The sequence below is a fragment of the Palaemon carinicauda genome, chromosome 23 (assembly GCF_036898095.1).
Source record: "Palaemon carinicauda isolate YSFRI2023 chromosome 23, ASM3689809v2, whole genome shotgun sequence".
Taxonomy (NCBI): Eukaryota; Metazoa; Arthropoda; class Malacostraca; order Decapoda; family Palaemonidae; genus Palaemon; species Palaemon carinicauda.
In genome coordinates this window covers 10,699,682-10,719,681 of record NC_090747.1, presented here as the reverse complement: position 1 = coordinate 10,719,681, position 20,000 = coordinate 10,699,682, and positions in this window count along the sequence as shown.

The window sequence follows — 20,000 nt, the reverse complement described above, 5'->3', positions numbered from 1 at the left end:
CACATTTCCAACTTGAAATAGTCTATCATACATGTCACCAAATATTTTTGAAGAAATAGGTTCCTTCCTTACAACTGAACGAGAAAACCTTCTTTTGGCGGTTTCCAGTAGATTCTTAAAAAGAGTAGATTCTGCAGGGGACTTCAGTCCAAATAAATCATGGACATATTTTACACAGTAAAATGCTTTAATCACAAAACTTGAATTGCTTTCACTCTGGACAAGTGAACACAAGTATAAGGCAAATATAAAAGGCTTGGCCGGCAAGATGTCCTCTTCTCCAACGGAATTACTAGATGCCCAAAATTTACATCTTTGAAAATCATTCATATAAATTTTTGTTGTACTATCTGCTAGGACTGACACCAGTAGTTCCAGTATAAGCGGCACCTTCTCAGCCAGTACTTCTGGTAACTCTTCAATATAATCAGAGAAACACTGGAAAAACATATTTTAAAAAATTAACAAATAATTAGCATATATTTCTTCATGTAACAATATAATAAAAAGAACATCTTTCAATTTACTTCTACCATCTTATCACATAGCATAATGGCTTGTCAGCCAAGACAGGCAATCCACTCAGCTCATCCGTCTGGCAATTATAATGGCAGCTACGCTGACAAATACAGGATTCTTTATTGGTAGAAGCATTAACAATTTACAATGGTGAAACAGATTTCAACATATAATTTTTAATGCTAATATTCTAAATAACAGGTCCTCATTTCTAAATATTCTTGCACCATTTTTACATGTCACATAAAATTCTTTCTGTGTGGGCAGATCCATGCCGTCCACAACATACTCAATGAAATTATTGCCCCTCCATAAGAGAGGCCAAAATGGAGCAGATTTCCATAAAGGAATAACTATGATTCCTCTTGCATTTTCTTTCAACATTCTAGAGAGTACTCTAGTTACAATTGTAACAGGTTGTACAAAAATACAAAATTTTCCTTTCCAATTTGCAATAAATGCATCAACCCCTGCACAAAACTCATTCTAGAATCTACTATAAAATACAGGTAGCTTGACATTGTGAGGAGAAGCAAACAAATCAATATCAATGGTACCCCGTTTTTCAATAATGAGATTAATTATAAAGGGAGATAGCCCTCAATCATCTTTTTCCACTTTTTTTGAAAGGTAATCTAGAATTTTATTCCTTTTCCCTGGGAATCGACTGAATATCTACAATAATTAAATATTTAAAACAAAAAGAATGAATTTTGGAAGCAAGATATTGTAATTCTGATTTCATTGATCCTTTTTTTAATAATGCTACAAACACCTTGGTTGTCTGTGAACCACTTAACTTTATTTGAAGCAAGAACGATGCTTAAAGCTTTAAGCACTTTGAATACTGCCATAAGTTCCCTCCAAGTAGAAGACTTCTAAGCCTCCTCAATACCCCAAGCCCCATGAATCATACCATTTGGTGTATTCACTTCATATCCAGAATAACCTATTTTGCTTGCATCAGTATGAATAATTTTGGTGTAAGAAGGATTGTTATTCAGATGCCTACAATTGATTTCAGTCAAGTTTTTCTTCCAAAACGATCACTGTTCCAAACTCCGAGTAGATAACTTTTTGAAATATGACCAATATGGTGCAATAGAAATATCAATGCTCAAATATCCTGTTATAAACTGGCATAAATTACCAACAACAATTGACAGAAATAATGTGCTCTACAAAACTGACGACTTTTTTAACATGAACTCGCCTATGTTACCTCATACTATTCTCAGTCTCTTACATCGTGTTCGCAGCTTTATCGGTTCTTCTTTTAGGTATGGAAATAGTTAGGTCCATAGAATTTAAACATGCTCCTAGAAACTCAATTTCCTGTACAGGCTCCCATTGAGATTTCTCAACATTTGAAACAAAGCCACAGACAATCAGATCATTTCTAATAGAATTTGCCATTTCTAAACAAAGATCGTATGTATCATTACAACCAAAGCCATCCTCTAGAAATAACAAAACCTTATTTCCTTCAGCTCTCCATTTGGAGATAAGAGGCCTTGTTAATTTAACAAAACAATATGGTGCAATTTAAATTCCAAACGGTAGTAATAAAAATTCAAAAAAAATGTTTTTTACCCTTTTATTTTGGTATGCAAAGACCCCGTAATCAGTATGTGGGGGATGAACTGAAGCAAAATGATAGGCGCCATGAATATCAAACTTAAAGGACACCAGGTCCCAAATGGACCCTGCCACCAAAATAGACCCTAGCTCAAAAATGGACCCTAGCACAAAAATTGACCCCAGCTCCAAATGGACACTGGCTCCAAAATGGGCCCTGGCTCCAAAAATGGACCCTGGCTCCAAAATAGACCCTGGGTCCTAAAGGGATGCCGGGTCAAAAATTAACCCTGGCTTCAAAATAGACAGGATTCAAAATGGAACCTGGCTTCAAATTGGACACTGTCTACTTAAAGAACACCAGGTCTAAAATGGATCCTGGCACCAAAATGGACCCCGCCTCCAAAATGGATCTCGGCACATTTTAAATGGGAAAGAATTTGTCTTTAAATATTTTAAAACTAACCTTAGACATCCATACTTTATAGATTGTTTCCATTGATATTGGTTAACTATCCTGAGATCTATTATCAATCTCTTTTTCCCATTGGTTTGAACAGGAACTGTCAAAGGATTTACAATATATGGCAGCTCTATACATTTTTCAACTAATCCCCTATCCAATAAGTTTGAAATGGCCTCTTCAACAAAAATTGGTTCTTTCTTTGCAAAGAGGTGGTTATCTAACTGTACTGACTTTGGTTTAGAATAAAACGGTAGTCTGTATCCATTTTCTATTATATCTATGATAAAGTCACTAGATCCAATGTCTTTCCAGAATTTTAAATTGTCGATAATCTTCCTTTCTTAATAATTTGTTTACGACCTGAATCATAGTCAAAGTATTCAGTGAAACTATCAGTAACACCAATACAAAAAATAGAATCATACTTATCGGTTAATTTATTGAGGTTTGCTGTTGGACTCGCCCGATTGGTTGAATTTGTTTAGTGGACAATCCTTTCTGTAGTGCTGGAAGCTCCCACAGGAGAAACATCCCGACGGTCCTTTCCTTCCAATGAAGCCACGAAAATTACCCAACGGTCAAGGAAAATTATGCCTGTCTCCCATTCCAAAACGTGGACTCCCCCACGTCTATAATGAACTAAACTAACCAGGGTAAATAAGAGGCCCGGCAGTAGGAACTTGGGAACTCTTTTTCGATGCTTCTCTTTTCGTAACTGACTGTTTCCTCTTCTTGAGAGCTCTGTTTTCTGCCTTGTTAATCCTAGAATCATCTTCGCTGTCACTAGAGACTGGATTCGTTTTGTAAAATTTCACTGTATCATCCCTTGCCTCCGAGGTGGCAGCAATGCGTATAAGTTTATTGCGTATTTTTTATTTTTTTGAACAATCCTTTAGATAATCTGTAGCATAATCACATTTATTGTTGGTAATAGCCAACAAAGCCTGAATACAGTCTTGTTCAATATCACAGTTGAAATTATATTGCTACTTGTTACCTTCACGTTTTCACGTGAGTTCTTTATCCTACAACTTGGTGACCTCAGATTTAACAAAAACGTTACTGTCTTTCACCTCCTCTCGCAAATGGTTCAACTCACTCTTTTGTTGCTTAAACTGATCTAAAACTTGATGTAGCACAATTTCAATACCGCCCGAGTGTTGTTCTTCATTATGGTCTGCGCTACGTAAAATAATGTTGTCCTCCATAAGTAAAGTTGGAACTGTACACTTGAAGTGTCCAACACTGAATGACAATACATAACATGGACCTAACGAAGTGACCATTGGTCACGTGACTACAAAACATGTAGAGACTGACCAATCAGGGGAAATCATTCTCCAACTAATATTCAAACTTTGGAAAACTCATCGGATGATACTTTTTCTGTTGTTTTGTCAACCAGATTGACGGCCGGTCGATGTGCTTGAATCACCATGTGTGTCCTTATATTTCAGTCCCAGCGGGTTTAGCCTCATAATTTTCTAACAAAGCTTGTGGTTGATGTTCTTTCTATTCCTAGCTGCATTGAACTTTCTACAGAAACTACAATGGAGAGCTTTTGATACTGCATCACTTTTCTTATACTAATTTTGACCAATTGATAAATATTCATTGCGTTGTGGTTCATGATTTCTTCTTTTGCCATATATTTCCTGCATTTTGACGAGAAGTTAGTTTCATCTGTTGCTCGCTGAATATATATTTTTCTTAGGGCGTGATATTGTGCTGTCATAACCTCTCTTACGTATCCTTCTTGATTTCTCCTCTCTGTAGTTACTGCCATGTTTCCTTACTGGCTAATTATTCACTTTGAGTCTTAAATTGTCCATGCATTGGTTTTCGTTTCCATGCTTGTGGTCTCTTTTCACGTTAACTGTTAAAATGGTTCTGGGTCTTCATCTTCCTTTATTAGGTTCTCTTCCCATGCACTCTTTAGCCCTCCATCTTCACTGGTTATAGGGTACTATCCCAGTATTCAACTTTTGATGTTGACATGGTGATGAGCCCTTTGCCTCATCCACTGAGGGGCATGTTAAGCCTGTCAATATTTGTTCTTGGATGCTGTACTTGGCAAATGCTCACTAACTTTAAAGTTTCTCTATCCGTGTTTAATAGCTCTGACTTCTTTCACTTCACTATTACAGCAATGCACATGATTACTGACACAGTCAAAGTGTTTATAGCCTTTATCATATTTCCCGAGTTAAGTTCTGACTTAAACATAGCTTTGATTCTTTACATGCATTTGCTTTTGATATTTTCCTTCATCTTCCTGTGTTATACTGCTTCTTCTCTTACTCCGAGAAAATTATAGCCTGCTTCATCTACATCATTGATGACATATCCATATGGCATGTTCATCTCTTCCATTTACTTTTCATTTATGTGTGTTATTTATAGCATACTCTTCTATTCCCAACTCCATATTGATGTCTCCTGATACAATTCTTACCACCTGAATTAGTATGTCTATTTCCATAACCCTTTTCACGGAAACATTGCTTTTATTCCTAAACATTAGGTAGTTTATTTTTCTATGACCTGTCTACATTTGGTAGCAAATTTCAGTCTTTTCCATCACTCTTGTCATGGAAATCATAGCTACTACAAAGATTGTAAAAACAGTGAGTTCCCATGCAATATTTCTCTTCTGATATTGCCCTTTGCAAGCCATTTTCTGGAACATGTAAGTATAGCATTGTACTATTGCAGAAGCTGATAGTGTTGTCCTCCACTCCATATATATTTAAGCATTCCATCAGCCATAAGTTTGGTATTGTGTCGAATGATTTTTTTTAGCCTATCCATGCCCTACTTTTTGCCTCTCCTTACTGTTTTCTTCTTTGTTGTCCTTTTGCCTACCAATAGCTGCCCTTTTTTGTCTTTGCATTTACTTCTGCAGCCTTTTTGCTACCTAGGAATGGTACACAGCTTTTCTTTGATGAGTCCTGGTAAAAGCTACACATCGTTGGTAGTCAATTATTGGTCCATAGTGGCTTATAACATTATCTAAATTTTTGGTTTTTTTGAATTACACAAGTCTTATCTGTGTTCGTCCATTCAGGTGATTAGTGGTCTCTGATACAATGCTGGAGTTGTTTTATCATCTTTGTATGCAATGCTTTGATAATTTTGAGTCAGCAACCATTGGCTCACCAGCCTGCTGCTTTCTAGTTAATTAGTTTTCTCCAGCTGGTATAGTGAAGCTTTATTTGTGATATCAGACAAACTTTGCTTGGCTCTTCCATTTTCATCGCTTTTTATTTCTTGTAACTTGATTTTACTCATTTATTGTGGGCTAATGCGTTATTCTACATGTCTCTCCAATGTCTTTTTGATGGCTCCGCATCTGGATTCTCCTGAGGGTTGTATTCAACATCTAGTTGGCTGCAGGAAATAGGCATTTTTTTTTTTTTTTTTTTAAAGAATTTGTTAAGTTGATATCCTTTATTCTTATTTACATAACTCTGAGTCATCTGTGTCTTCGCCTTTATTCCGTGTTTTATGTCTTCTCTCATTCTTTTTTTTCAGGCAACTCTTCTGCAGTTTGTATTTTTTCATTAAATTTGTGTTCTGTTTTCATTTTTTTCAGCCTATTTTCTTTCAATCTTTTCAAGTTTACTCAAGCCAGCTCACAATTATTTTTCCCATTTTCTTTCCCAAGGAGACCGTCTTTGACTTTCCTCATTGGGTTTTCATATTAGTTTGTTAATCTACATTAATGCCACATATGGGACATTATTTGATTTTGTGCTGTTAATACTGTGGATTAATATTATCATTGGTTTGATTGTAAGGTTTTAGGCCTGGTGTCTTTTCTCTTTCGGTACCATCTTCAATCTATTGTCTTATTCTCCACAGAATTTTCCCATCTCATCAGTCACTTCTCTTTCAGTTTCTTGCTGGACATTTTACGATGGGTTGTTGATGTTGTTATCTCCATCTGTAGTTACCACTTCTTCCACTAGCTCTTTTGGTTAATGCAGTTCTTCTCTGGTAATTGTCATATCCTCTTTCTAAATATTGTCTATCAATTTTTATACCATTTTATCTTCTTAATGTTTTGTATTTCACTGGCCAGTGTCTGTTGTGTCTGTGAGAAGTTGATCCTAGGTTATCAGATGTCATGCATTTTTTTCAGATTCCTGACTCATTATTTTCTTCTCTTCTCCATTTCCTTCTTTGTTATACTACAGTTGTAGTCTCCTGTGAGACGAGTTCTTGATTTCTATTTAGGTTACTTTCTGAATGTCAACCATAAGGTAATTGACTGTCTTTGTACTATTATGGCTAAGATACAATAAGATGATAGAAAGTCCTCTTATGTTTATGATGGTGATATCAATGTTCACCATAAAGAAGGGTTGAAGTATTTTTTCTCTTATTTATCGCCATAGCTTAGGAGCTTTGGGCTTTGCCTCTGAATCATGTTATGAGCAAATAATAAGTGAAGCTATTCACAGGACTTATAACTGCTTGTACCTTTTATATACCAACTCCTCTGGCGTTATAACAAGTAAAGATGGTTCTCCAGTTGTGACATCTGACAATGCCTTTATTTCACTAGTTGTGAAAACTGAGCAGTCTGGCCATGATGTATCAAACCCATGTAAGATTTATATAAAATTTCAAGCAGACTGGAATGGTGATTGAGTGATCTTTTGGGCTTGAATTGGTTACAATTGAGTAATACTGTTGATCCAGTAGTTCTTTAGAATAAGAGTCCTATCAATAATGATTGTAGATGTGCTTATTATTGTAAGGGTAACAGGGCCGATTTGACTTAGAATAACTATACTGAGCTTAGAGGTTTTACTCAGAGTTTATGTCCTAATTGAAAGGGAATACGCTATAACCATAAAATAAAATTTTTTGGCACAACCCAGGAACGTAACTTGTGCTATCCTTAAATCTGTACTATTTGGTGTAGATGAACCAGTTCCCCCTTCACTTAAACCAGATACCTCTACCACTCACTATCCGAAGGAAAAGATAACCTTTTTAGGTTAAGTGTTCGACAGTAGGCCTACAGCAAGGTATTGAGAAACTGTAGCCTCTTCATTCTTGTTGTTCTAAGGCAAAACTAACTAGTTTAGCATTTCGAACTCGTTAAATGAAAGCTCTCTTCATAAACCTTGATACTTATGGAGGATTAGACCAAATGGTATTTTTTTTTTTTTTTTTTTTACAAAGACTGAAGATTTCTTTGTTCTGAAGTTAAATGTTTTTTTGCGCATGTTCGCAAAAAGAGGAGCCTTTAGCATTTTCTGGAGAATTGCTAATGCTACTTCCCTATATAAATGTGTTTGTGCCAGATCAAGTCCAACTGATTACTGCCTAATTTCAGTAACTCCCATATTATTTAAAGTTTTTGAACGTCTTTTGGCAAAATGTCAAGACCTTGGAGCATGTGATGCCCTTCATACAATCTTTGATGTTGTACAAAAATCTTGGAATTGTGGTCAGAAAGTTCATATGATGGGCCTTGATTTTAGTAATGCCCTTGACCGTGTTAATCCTGAGGCCATTGTTTTCAGATTTAAACGGTTGAGGGTGGGTGGATGGTTTTTAGCATCATTGTCTTATTTTTGAGTAAGAGATGAAAAAGAGTCGCTGTTGATGGGAACCACAGTGAGTATAGAAATTTGACATATGGTGTTCTATAGGGTAGTGTTCTTCGCCCTATTTCTTTTCTTACCCTATACGCATTACATGTGGTTTTACATAGAAAACAAGCACATTGCATAGGCTCATTTATTTGAAGAATTGTGTTGTGATAAATTAATCGTCAGCTCATCCAAAATCTATGAGTTTTTCTTTAGCGAGATCGAGCTATTATACTTTCCATGTAACATATGTTTTAATAAACTGTATTCCCATATACCGCAGACATATATAGACAAAGAAGGGTATAATTAAGGAAATAAGTTTATAAAGCAATTATTTTTAGAGACTAAAATAATGTTATAAGAGCTCTTAGGAACTGTAATGGCAACAAATCGGTCGTTGGGAGAATCTTGCATATGCAAACTAAATTCAAACAGGAAGATGCCACTATCGTTAGAAGCAATCTTCTATCGAGAATGGTATTACTTGAAGATTGATTGAATGATTATGAGTTATCTGGAACCCTGTCATTTAAGGTTATTGACGCAGATATCATTTGTTATAAATAGAGAGATAAATAAATAAATGGTAATTGTGTTTAAAACAATAAAATCAAAAACGTTTTTATAACAGCTAAATAGCTGTCAGGAGACCTGCTTCTGAAATTGATTAGTAGGTTGGCCAAGGCCCCAGCCACCCGTTCAGATACTACCCCTAGAGAGGTATTGAGTCATTTGACTGGCTAGAAAGTACTCTATTGGATCCCTCTTTCTGGTTACAGCTAATTATATCTTTGCCTACACATACACAGAATAGTCTGGCCTATTCTTTCTTCATACACTTGACAACACTGAAATTTTCAAAAAATTATTCTTCTCTCAAGAGGTTAAGTACTGTAATTGTTCATTGGCCTTTTTAGCTGTGGTAAGCCGTTCTTCTAGGAGAAGGACACTCCGAAATTAAACTTTTGTTCTCAAGTCTTGGGTAGTACCATAGCCTCTGTACCATGATCTTACACTGTCTTGGGTTAGAGTTCTCTTGCTTGAGGGTACACTCAGGCACACTATTCCATCATGTTTCTATTTCTCTTGTTATTTTAAAGTTTTTATAGTTTATATATGAAATATTTATTCTAATTTTATTGTTTTTAAACTTTTACCTTAGTTCCTTTCCTCAGTGGGCTATTTTCCATGTTGAAGCCCATGGGCTTATAGCATCTTGCTTTTCTAACTAGGATTGTATCTTAACAAGTAATAATAATAATAATAATAATAATAATAATAATAATAATAATAATAATAATAATAATAATAATAATAATACCCCATTCTTGGTATGACACGCCATGTCCGAGAAACTTGGCAAGGATGAACCTGCCATCCTCACTTCCAGCCTCGAACAGATGTCTTTTTCTTTTAGTACTATAAGTGGGGCATTCGATTAACAAATGTCTCACTGGCAAGGGTACTAAACATCCATGCAGTATAGCTGATGTTGCCTAGTCATAAAAAACTTGTGTCAACCGAATGTGACCAATGGGGAGACGACAAAAAGACGTCTTCCAGTTTTGGGGCATCATGTTATACTACCAAGGAGATATTACGTTGGTTATTTCTCTCATCTTAGTTCAATCTAGACTATCCCTATGCTACTGCCAATTATTACAATACATTTTCTTGATGGTAGGCGCGAAATAATTACAGGGAATGGGAAACCTTCTTGTTTGCAAATCGTGTGTTGTATTCTTTGTCCGTAAATCTGCCTTGGCATTCCTAGATAGACATACATGAGCTAGAACCCAACAAAATCGAACTATTATACATGTCAGTCTAATAATAAAACGCCATTCTAAGATCTTTAAACCTATAGGGTTACTGGAATTAAAAATTTCTAAAGCTTGAAGGAAATTTCATCCATAACTAAGAATGGTAAAATCACCCTCCTCTTTCAACGCTATCTCCCTAATACCGGTTAGTATACCATACAGTTCAGCAGTAAATATGAAAGCTGTTAGAGGAAGTGTACCTCTATAGTTAAAACCATTATTATAAACTCCAAATCCAACGACAGCATCAGATTTGGAGCCATCAGTTTATATCAAATTGGTTTCCCTGTGTTCTGAAGCCAGTTCCATAAAAAAGACCTGGCTTCTGAGTCAGTTATATTCTTTTTAACATCACAAAAATATTTACAAAAGATATATCTCTGGTAATTTACTCGGAGAGGTTGATGATATCTCAACTTGAAGCTCCTTACTTTTAATTATATCAAGACAGTTTAATAACTGTTTCACCGTGAAACCAAAAGGTTGAGGAGATTTTGGGTGAAACTCATAGTATGTTGAGTGGCTTACAAGGCTTGCAGTCTGAACCAATATCGAATAATAAAATACATTCATTAAAGGTCTAAAGGTAACTCCCCGCGTCAACAAGGAGGATTGTGATTGGCGAAGTTCTAAATGCTCCTGTGGTCAATCTGATACCAGTATGGTGTAAAAAAATCTAGAATCTTTAGTCGACTTCGGGTGGCTGACGTGTATATTTCCAACCCATAACTAATTTTTGGACAAAATTAAGGACTTGTAGGACTTTAACATAATTTTCCGGTCTGTCACCATGATGTATGGAACAAACCTTTTAAAAGATTCAGAGCAGCAAGACTCAACTTTTAAACCTTTCAAATGAAGAACCCATGTAAGCCTATATACCAATATCAATCTTAAAAATCTAGCCTCACCTACACATGGGATCCATTGACCTTTGATGTATATATCCAGGTGTGTATGTACTCCCTGAATACGACAAAAATGGACAACAGAAGTTTGGCTTCTTGAAAACTTTAATCCATTCATATCAGCCCACTGAATAATTTTGTCAATAGAAAGTTGTAGTTTCCTCTAAACCATGGACATTCTAGATCCGTCAAATGATATGAAATAGATCATCTATAAATAATGTTGAAAGAATATCTTTTGGAATGACGGAGGATATCCCATTAATGGCTAGTGCAAATAAGGTTACACTTAGCACATTATGTGAAGCAAAGGATTGAATGAACAATGGTAGCTCTCCTCTTAATCTCGATTCATGAATGGTTGTAAGTACACCATACCACCATCCAGTATCATAATCCTTCTCAAGGTAAAAAAAAGACTGTTACATCATGGTGCTGTTTGGAAACAAAAGTTTCACAAATAGAGGATTCCACTCATATGAACACATCAGTCGTTGTGAAAATTTTTCTAATTCCACACTGGATAGGTGATAAAATTCGGTTCTTTTCCACGTACCAAATCAGCCTTGCATTAACCATCTTCTCTGTGATCTTACATAAACAAGATGTCAATGCAATTGGTCGATAGTTTGCACCCAAAAATTTATTCTTACCGGCTTTTAAAAAGGCTAAAATAATGGCTAGCTCCAAAACACCTAAATAACTATATTCGTGACATATTCTGTTATTAAAGCTTAAAATAAATAACTATAAATTAACATGTACATCTTTAATCATTGCAAATAGAATTTCATCGGGTCCAGGGACTATCATGACACGTAGCAAGTGCGGAATGAGATTATCTTTCAGTAGAAGGAGAATTTTGTGATTCTTCCCTTCCTTTTACAGAATTTAGAATTTTCTTTTCTTCAATGCTCCTAAAATAGTGATAAGCAACCGCTCCAGACTTGCATGATACATTTGAAAAAGGATCAGCAAGGAAACTGCTAACCTCAGTTGTTCCGGTCATATGCTGTCCATTCACCTTCCACACTGGCGGTGGGTTGGGGATGAGTTTGCTTGCTATATTTTTTACTTTTCTTCACACAGAAGATGTTGGTGTTCTACTGCTAATGGAGGAAACAAAAGACACCCAAGACTGGCGCATAGCTTCTTTCATGGCACAATGGAACTATGCTCATCATTTCTTATATATAATTGAATTCTCCTCAGTATTGCGTCTGCTCAATTGAGTTAAATACCTTTATGTGGCTCTGTTCAGGGAAGTTAGTTCTGAAGACTAACAGAGGACTGGTAATCGTTTGGGTAATTCTGTTGGTGTGGGAATTGAATTGACTCCTGCTGTATGAAAGGTTCCATTCAGTAATTCTCTGGCATCATCAGTATTCTAGAACTGTTCTGCATTCTCTTCAATTTGGCTTAGCTCATGAAATCTAACCCATTCCGCCTAGTCAAGATTTCCTTCTGACGATCTCTGTTAAAGGTGAACCATTGGTGATGTTTATAATGATTGGGGAATGATCGCTAGTATGCCAATCATCTAATGTCCTTCAATCGAAATCGAGAAGGCAATTAGAGCTTGGAATTGGTAGGTCAATGAATGACATGGTATCTATCTGAACATGAAAGTGCATGGGGTCTCACGTATCAAGTAGGCCAACAACTCCATTATTATTGTTATTATTATTATTATTATTATTATTAGTATTATTATTATTATTATTATTATTATTATTATTATCTATATAATAATACGATAGTGTGTGTGTTATTTATTTTGTGTCACCCTATCAAGAAAATGGAAATAATATCATGGTATACTCTAACAAATTCACATTAGACTTTGATTACTTACCCAAAGCACACCGTATATAGTATTCCCAATTCATAAATGGTTCATTTTTTAAAAATAAATATACGAGTCAAATCTTAGCACACTTTATTCAAACATGTATAGGTTAGAAACAAGATAATTAGTATTGAAAATATAATTTTGTGTAATTTATACGGGTTCCGCTTAAAGAAACCGGAAATAGTTTCATGGTATACTCTTACAAATTCACATTAGACTTTGATTACTTAACCGAAACACATCTTATATAGTTTCCTATTTTATTTATAGTTATTTTTTAAAAATAGATATACAAGTCCAATCTTATCACATTTTATTCACGCAAGTATAGGTTAGGAACAAGATAATTAGTATTGAAAATATATTTTTGTTTAATTTACACGGGTCCTGCTAGTTACTATTATTATTATTATTATTATTATTATTATTATTATTATTATTACTTGCTAAGCTATGACCCTAACTGGAAAAAAAACAGGATGCTATAAGAAAGGGGCCACAGCAGGGAAAATAGCCCAGTGAGGAAAGGAAATAAGGTAAAATTTAATATTCTAAGAACATAAACTATCAGAGTAAATATTCCCTATATAAACTACAAAAACTTAACAAAATAAAAGGAACAGAAATAAGATAGAACAGTGTGACTGAGTGTACCATAAAACAAGAGAACTCTAAACCAAGACAGTGGAACACTATGGTACAAAGGCTGTGGCACTGCCCAAGCATAGTGAACAATGGTTTGATTTTGGAGTGTCCGTCTCCTAGAAGAGCTGCTTGCCATAGCTAAAAAATCTCTTTTACCCTTACCAAAAGGAAATTAACTACTGAACAGTTACAGTGTAATTATTGACATCTTGGGTGAAGAAGAATTCTTTTGTAATCTCGGTGTTTTCAGGTGTATGAGGACAGAGAAGAATCTGTAAAGAATAGGCCCCAATATTCGGTGTATGTGTAGGGAAAAGGAAAGTGAACAGTAACTAGAGAGAAGGATCCAATGTAGTACTGCCTGGCCAGTCAAAGGACACCTTAACTCTCTAGCAGTAGTATCTTAACGGGTGGAGGGTGCCTTGGCCAACCTACTCTTCTCATTTTCCACAATTGATGATATAATGTTACCCCTTGTGTTTGCTGAAACTTCGCCTCATAAAGGATGTCTACTATTAAAATCCCCTAACAAGAGACAAGGTTGAATGAGTAGTTGAATCACCTGTACTAAATCATTATACCAGATGTCTTTATGAGGCAAATAAAGAGAGCAAATTGTGTATTTTATCCTTATATCAATTTGTATAACTGCTGCCTGTAGAGAGGTACAAATGGGTAAAGATATTTTGGGAACATCTCGGCGAACGCATGTAAGAATTCCACCATGGCTTCCTGCTTGAAGAACTTATGGTGTCCTATAGCTAACATACTCTCGAGGACATGGAGTGCTAGCATCAAGCTTGCTCTTCTATAGGCAAACAACTATTTGAGAGAGCTCATGAGTTAGCTTTAGTTCTTCGTATTTGGCCCTTAAACCCTGACAATTCCATTACAAAATTGAAGAGAAAACTGTGGATTATTTCTGAAAGACATATTGGATGATATCTCCCCATTGGCAGTTTTTGATTTAACATTATTTTCTGTAGGTTTCTTTAGAGAGGGTCTTGATGAATTAGGCTTTACATTTGCCTTTTCAATGTTGTTTTTACCCAATTATTAAAGGGGGTGGTGTACCTCAACTTGAATTTTTTATTGGTTTAAGTTTATTTAAGGTTCATTATTCTTTTTTCAGATAAAATATTGTACCTGTTTGCAATAGGTATCTTTGCATTTCTCGTTTGAGGAGAGAGGGATGGAAGTCTCCCTCTTTTTCGATTGAAAGATGAAGAGCCATAAGGATTCTGCACCTTCATTATGACAGGTGCATACAATAGCAATGATGCTACCCGAGAAAAGCTTTGGGCTTTTCAACCTAGGTTTGTCAGATTTAGAGGAAGGAGGTGGTTACTTTTTGACGAGTGGCACCGAATCTAAAGTATGAGACATTTTATAGCCTTTGGGGGTAAGTTAACAAAAGGATGCTTCGCATTACCTGTTCTAGGTGGTATTGCAATTCTTCTCTGTATATCCTGCGTCCTTAGATTGTAAAGCCCTGGCATAGGTTTTTTTTTTTTTTTTGTCCTAGCATATCCTACACTGATATCTTCTGCATCTGACTTCTGAACGGCAGCATCTGCTATTTCATACTAAGGACATTTCTTATTAGTAGCTTTAAGATTCAGGCTACATTTAGTGCCCTTTGAAATGGGAGTGCAGGGTCTGTGCTCAGGATCCAAACAATTTTTGCAGTTCACTTCATTTTTGCATATTCTTGATGAACGTTCAAACTTTTTGCAATTATAGCACTGTGACGGTTTCTGTTCATAAAAATTAACTTGAATCCTCTCATTTTCAATGTATACATGAGAGGGAACATCATGGTCTTGAAATGTTAAAATAATCTTAGTGGTTGTTGGAATTTTATGAACCTTCCATATTTCTCTAGGGCACAGCATATAATATTTCTTCTCCATTAAATTCCTTAATATATTTGTTACAAATAACCATTCTAACAATAATTAAATTCAAATGCAGCTTGATATATACCATCGGATTTTCTTATATCTTTATATCATTTAGCATAATAGACCGTGTTCTAGATTTGGCATGAATTAAGATGGACTTTTGCCAAATCTACAAATGTCTCCACTCTCTATAGTGCCAACTTTCTGTTGTGTTAGTTTACTAAATCAAAAATGGTTTTATTCTTCTCTCTTTGATGTTGCTATAATTCACATTGGTTGTTTCGGCCCTCTTTCTCTAATTAAATTAATTTACAGGTACATAGACTCATTTTGATTTCAGTCAACATGGCGATATTTGTCCAGGTTTCTAGGATCAGTAGTGCATAGTGCTCCGGTAATCTTGTTATTATCAAATTAAATTTTTGAGACATCACAGAATGCTTTAAAAGCCTTTTCCTGATTATCAAAGCAGATCCGTGTCATATGGCTTGCCATACCTTTTGTAGTATACGTTGTTTCGTATGAAAATGAAGACCAGTTCCGGTTACCTTATCTTGAAATCATGTGTTGTTATTTCCTCAATATTATAATTCAGGCTACAGAAGTTAAAAAAAACAATTCAAACCAAACACACAACATGGTGTCAGGAGTGGGATCAGTGACACATATTGCCTGAAGAGAACCAACAGAGATGTCTAATACATGTCCCAATTAGAAGAAAATATCACATTGCGCAACGTTGTTCAAGAATCCAACATGGCGACGCCCATGACAGGCACTGCCCAAGACAACCGCCAATCATCTAGAACACAGTAAATACGGCGCAACCAAAGACATTTTGGGTTATTGTATGTTCCATTAATCTCTTTAGGTCCTCAACGCCCACTCACCTGTGTATACATTCACGAGCATTTATCCAAGTGATTGCTACTCGCCTCCTTCCACCTCGACAGGAACTCACAGAAGTCAAACATTCCTCCTAGCCATCATTCAGACGGGAAATTGATGGTGACATTGTGTTGTGCCTTTGTGTAAATCATTCTATGGTGAGGTGCTGGTAACCCCTCCCCTATATCAATATGCTAACCTAGTAATCGAACAGTGAGGATGGCAAAAGAGCAACTCATTGCACTGCCTTTTTTTTTTTCTTTTTTTTTGTATGTGCGTATATTTGTCATGGGTGTCATGAACTGAGGATCTTGTGCACTAATGTATAAACACACCCAATTCTTAGGTTTCGTTTGTATGATGTGTTAACAATACATACTCAGTATTACATTTTTTTTGTATGTGCATATATTTGTCATGTGTGTCATGAACTGGGGATCTTGTCCACTAATATATAAACACACCCAATTCTTATGTTACGTTTGTATGATGTGTTAACAATACATACTAGGTCTTTCATATCTGTATGACACGCGCTCTGGTACATTTATTGTTGTCGCATATATTGCATTTCTTTACTGTATTACTGTAACTAAACATGGCGGAGCTAACTGGCATTCCCATTCCCACTATAGACTGGAATGCAACAAACCGGCCGGAGGCATTACGGAAATTCCGCTGTACATGCGAGTTCATTTTCGATGAACTTCTCGAAGAGAAGGATGAAAAGGTGAAGGTGCAATACTTGATGCTATGGGCTGGATAAACAGGGTGCGATATTCGGGATGGATGGCCCCTTACGACAGAAGACAAAGAGAAACTCAAACTATACTGGGATGGCTTTGAGGCGTATGCGTGACCCAAATCAAGTTTTTAGGTGACTCGTTTCAAGCTACGTGCCCCAAAATATTAGACCACAGAAACTGTCGACATGTTCATGACAATAGCCAGGGTCATTGCGGCAGAGTGTGACTACACAAATAAAGAAGAACAACTACTTGATACGCTTATTGCAGGAGTCTGCAGCTCGGACATTTGAAGGAAATTGATTGCTAAGGACTCAACACTGACCCTAGGTGAGGGAATAAAAATCGCCAAAATATATGAAGGCACGCAGAAACAACTATCCGATATTGAAGGCCAGACGCCAATACATGCCATCACAAAAAGACAAGACCGACACCGAGCAAAACAAAGAGGATCGTCTGGATGCCTCAACTGCGGAACACAGCATAAGAAGGGCGCTCGTTGCCCAGCCGAGAAACGTGTGCTTCAAGAAAAAGCGTGATGAGGCAGGGGAGAATGCAAATAAACCATTAACGACAAACACAGTAGCCAGGTACCAACGAGTGCCTGAGTTGACCGGAAATGATGATGGAGACTCAACAGACTCCAAAGATGATGGTTTCTTCTTAGAATGACATAAGGCTAAAATACACAGTATTACAACAACGTCACCAGCACACGCCAACATCAAAATTATTGGAGAGCATCCGGTCTCCGTAAAATGCAAAATCGACAGCGGCGTGGAGGTTAATGTTATTCCCTTACGTGTTTACAGACTATTATTCCTTAATGACATTGGAGAAAACGGTGAGCCGAAATCACTTAGACCATAGAGCTGACAGCATATGGCAATCATAAGATCAAACAATACAGTGTTTGTAACATACGGTGCTGTCACCAACGATCTGAGATGTGTGAGTTTTACGTTACCAATGATAGTGGTACAACGATGCTAAGCCTGTCGTCCAGCCTCTGCTTTGGCTTAATAACACTCAATTGCAGGGACGCACACTGCTCCAACTGCCAACAGACATGTGAGGTTGCTGGCATCAAAACAAGTGAACATAGTGATGAAACGGAGGAGTTAATAAAAAAATATCTTAATTTATTTGACGGCATTGGACTACTCCCTGGTGAATATCATATCGTAGTACAACCAAATGCTGAGCCGGTGATACACCCTCCCAGACGCGTGCCTGAGTCACTAAAGGACGCTGTTAAACAGGACCTCAAACGCATGATTGACAAAAACATAATTGAAAAAGTTGACAGGCCAACCGACTGGGTGAACAACATCGTATATCTCATAAAACCATCGGGAGACCTTAGAATTTCCTTGGACCCCAGAGACCTAAACAAGTGGGTAAAAAGACCATACCACTACACCCAAACACTTGATGACGTATTACCCCAACTACTGGGGGCTCCAATCGTTACCATCTTGGATGCATGTTCAGGGTATTGGAATGTGAAACCCGATGACGAATCCAAGTTTCTGACAACCTTTAACACTCCTTACGGTCGCTACTGTTTTTGCAGGTTGACCTCTGGCCTAGTATATGCACAAGACGTGTTCCAGAAGTAGGTGGACAAAACCTTCAAGGGCCTAGAAGGGGTAGTTGAAATCGCCGATGACATTGTCGTGATTGGAACTAAACAAGAACAGCACAGCCAGAGGCTGCGTAAAGTGATGGAACGAACGAAAGAAGTTGGCCTCTGTCTCAATCCCAACAAATGCAGAGTACGGCAAAAGATGATCAAATTCTTCAGAAACTATCTAACATCACAGGGTCTGGAGCCGGACCCCGCCAAGATAACCGCTATTGTCAACAAGGAGCATCCTCGAAACGTACAGGAAATGAATTCGTTCTTAGGCATGGTGAACTATCTCTCCAGGTTCATCCCAAACCTTGCAACCAAGACCACCCCTCTCAGAGACCTTGTCAAACAAAATGTGGAGTATGTGTGGAGCCCAGAACACAAAGAGGCATTCAACGCTATCAAACCTGACCTCCAAAACTGCGCGACACTCACATATTTTAACGCTAAGCAAGAGGTCACCATAAAAACAGATGCTAGCATGAGAAGTGTCGGCACTGCTCTCCTACGGAATGGTCGACCTGTGGCCTATACCAGCAAAAGTCTTTCACAGACAGAAAGCAATTACAGTAACATAGAGAGGGAGATGCTTGGGGTGGTATTCACATTAAATAGGTTTCACCAATAATTGTACGGTCACCCAGTCATAGTGGAGACAGACCAAAAGCCAATGGAATCCATTGCCAAGAAAGGCATCACGCAGGCACCACCGAGACTGATCCGCATGCTGCTATGGATATAACCATACTCGTACAATATTCGGTACAAGCGTGGCAAGGAGCTATGCATAGCCAACGCACTCTCGCGGATGCTAATCCAAGGCCAGGAAATACAGGATGTGAACGTAACCATCCATGTTATACGAAATGTATCGTGGGACAGGCTAGAAGCCATAAAGTCAGCGACAACCACGGATAGTGAGCTGATGATACAAAAGGATATGGTCCACAAAGGATGGCAAGAAGTACAGAAGGAATGTCCAGTCATTCTGCGGCCCTACTGGAACTTTAGAGACGAGTTAGCTGTTGCAGATGGTATCATCCTAAAAAGGTTTAGGATAATAAAGCCAAGGTGTCTGAGGTCTGAAATCCTAAAGCACATACACACCGGTCACCAAGGCTTCGAGAAGGGCCGATTACGAGCTCATGAATGTGTATACTGGCCCAAAATGAATGATGACATTCAGTTGTTAGTGAAACAGTGTAATACATGCCAAAGAAACCAAACAGCTCAACAGAAGCAACCTTTGATACACGTAAAAGGCGACCATCCATGAGACAAGATATCATGTGACTTACTTCAACTCAAGGGGGTAGAATACCTACTTGTTGTCGACTACTACAGTTCATTCTTCTTCATACGACGCCTTACAAGCACCACATCAAAGTCTCTAATCGAGACACTCTAGTTAATATTTGCA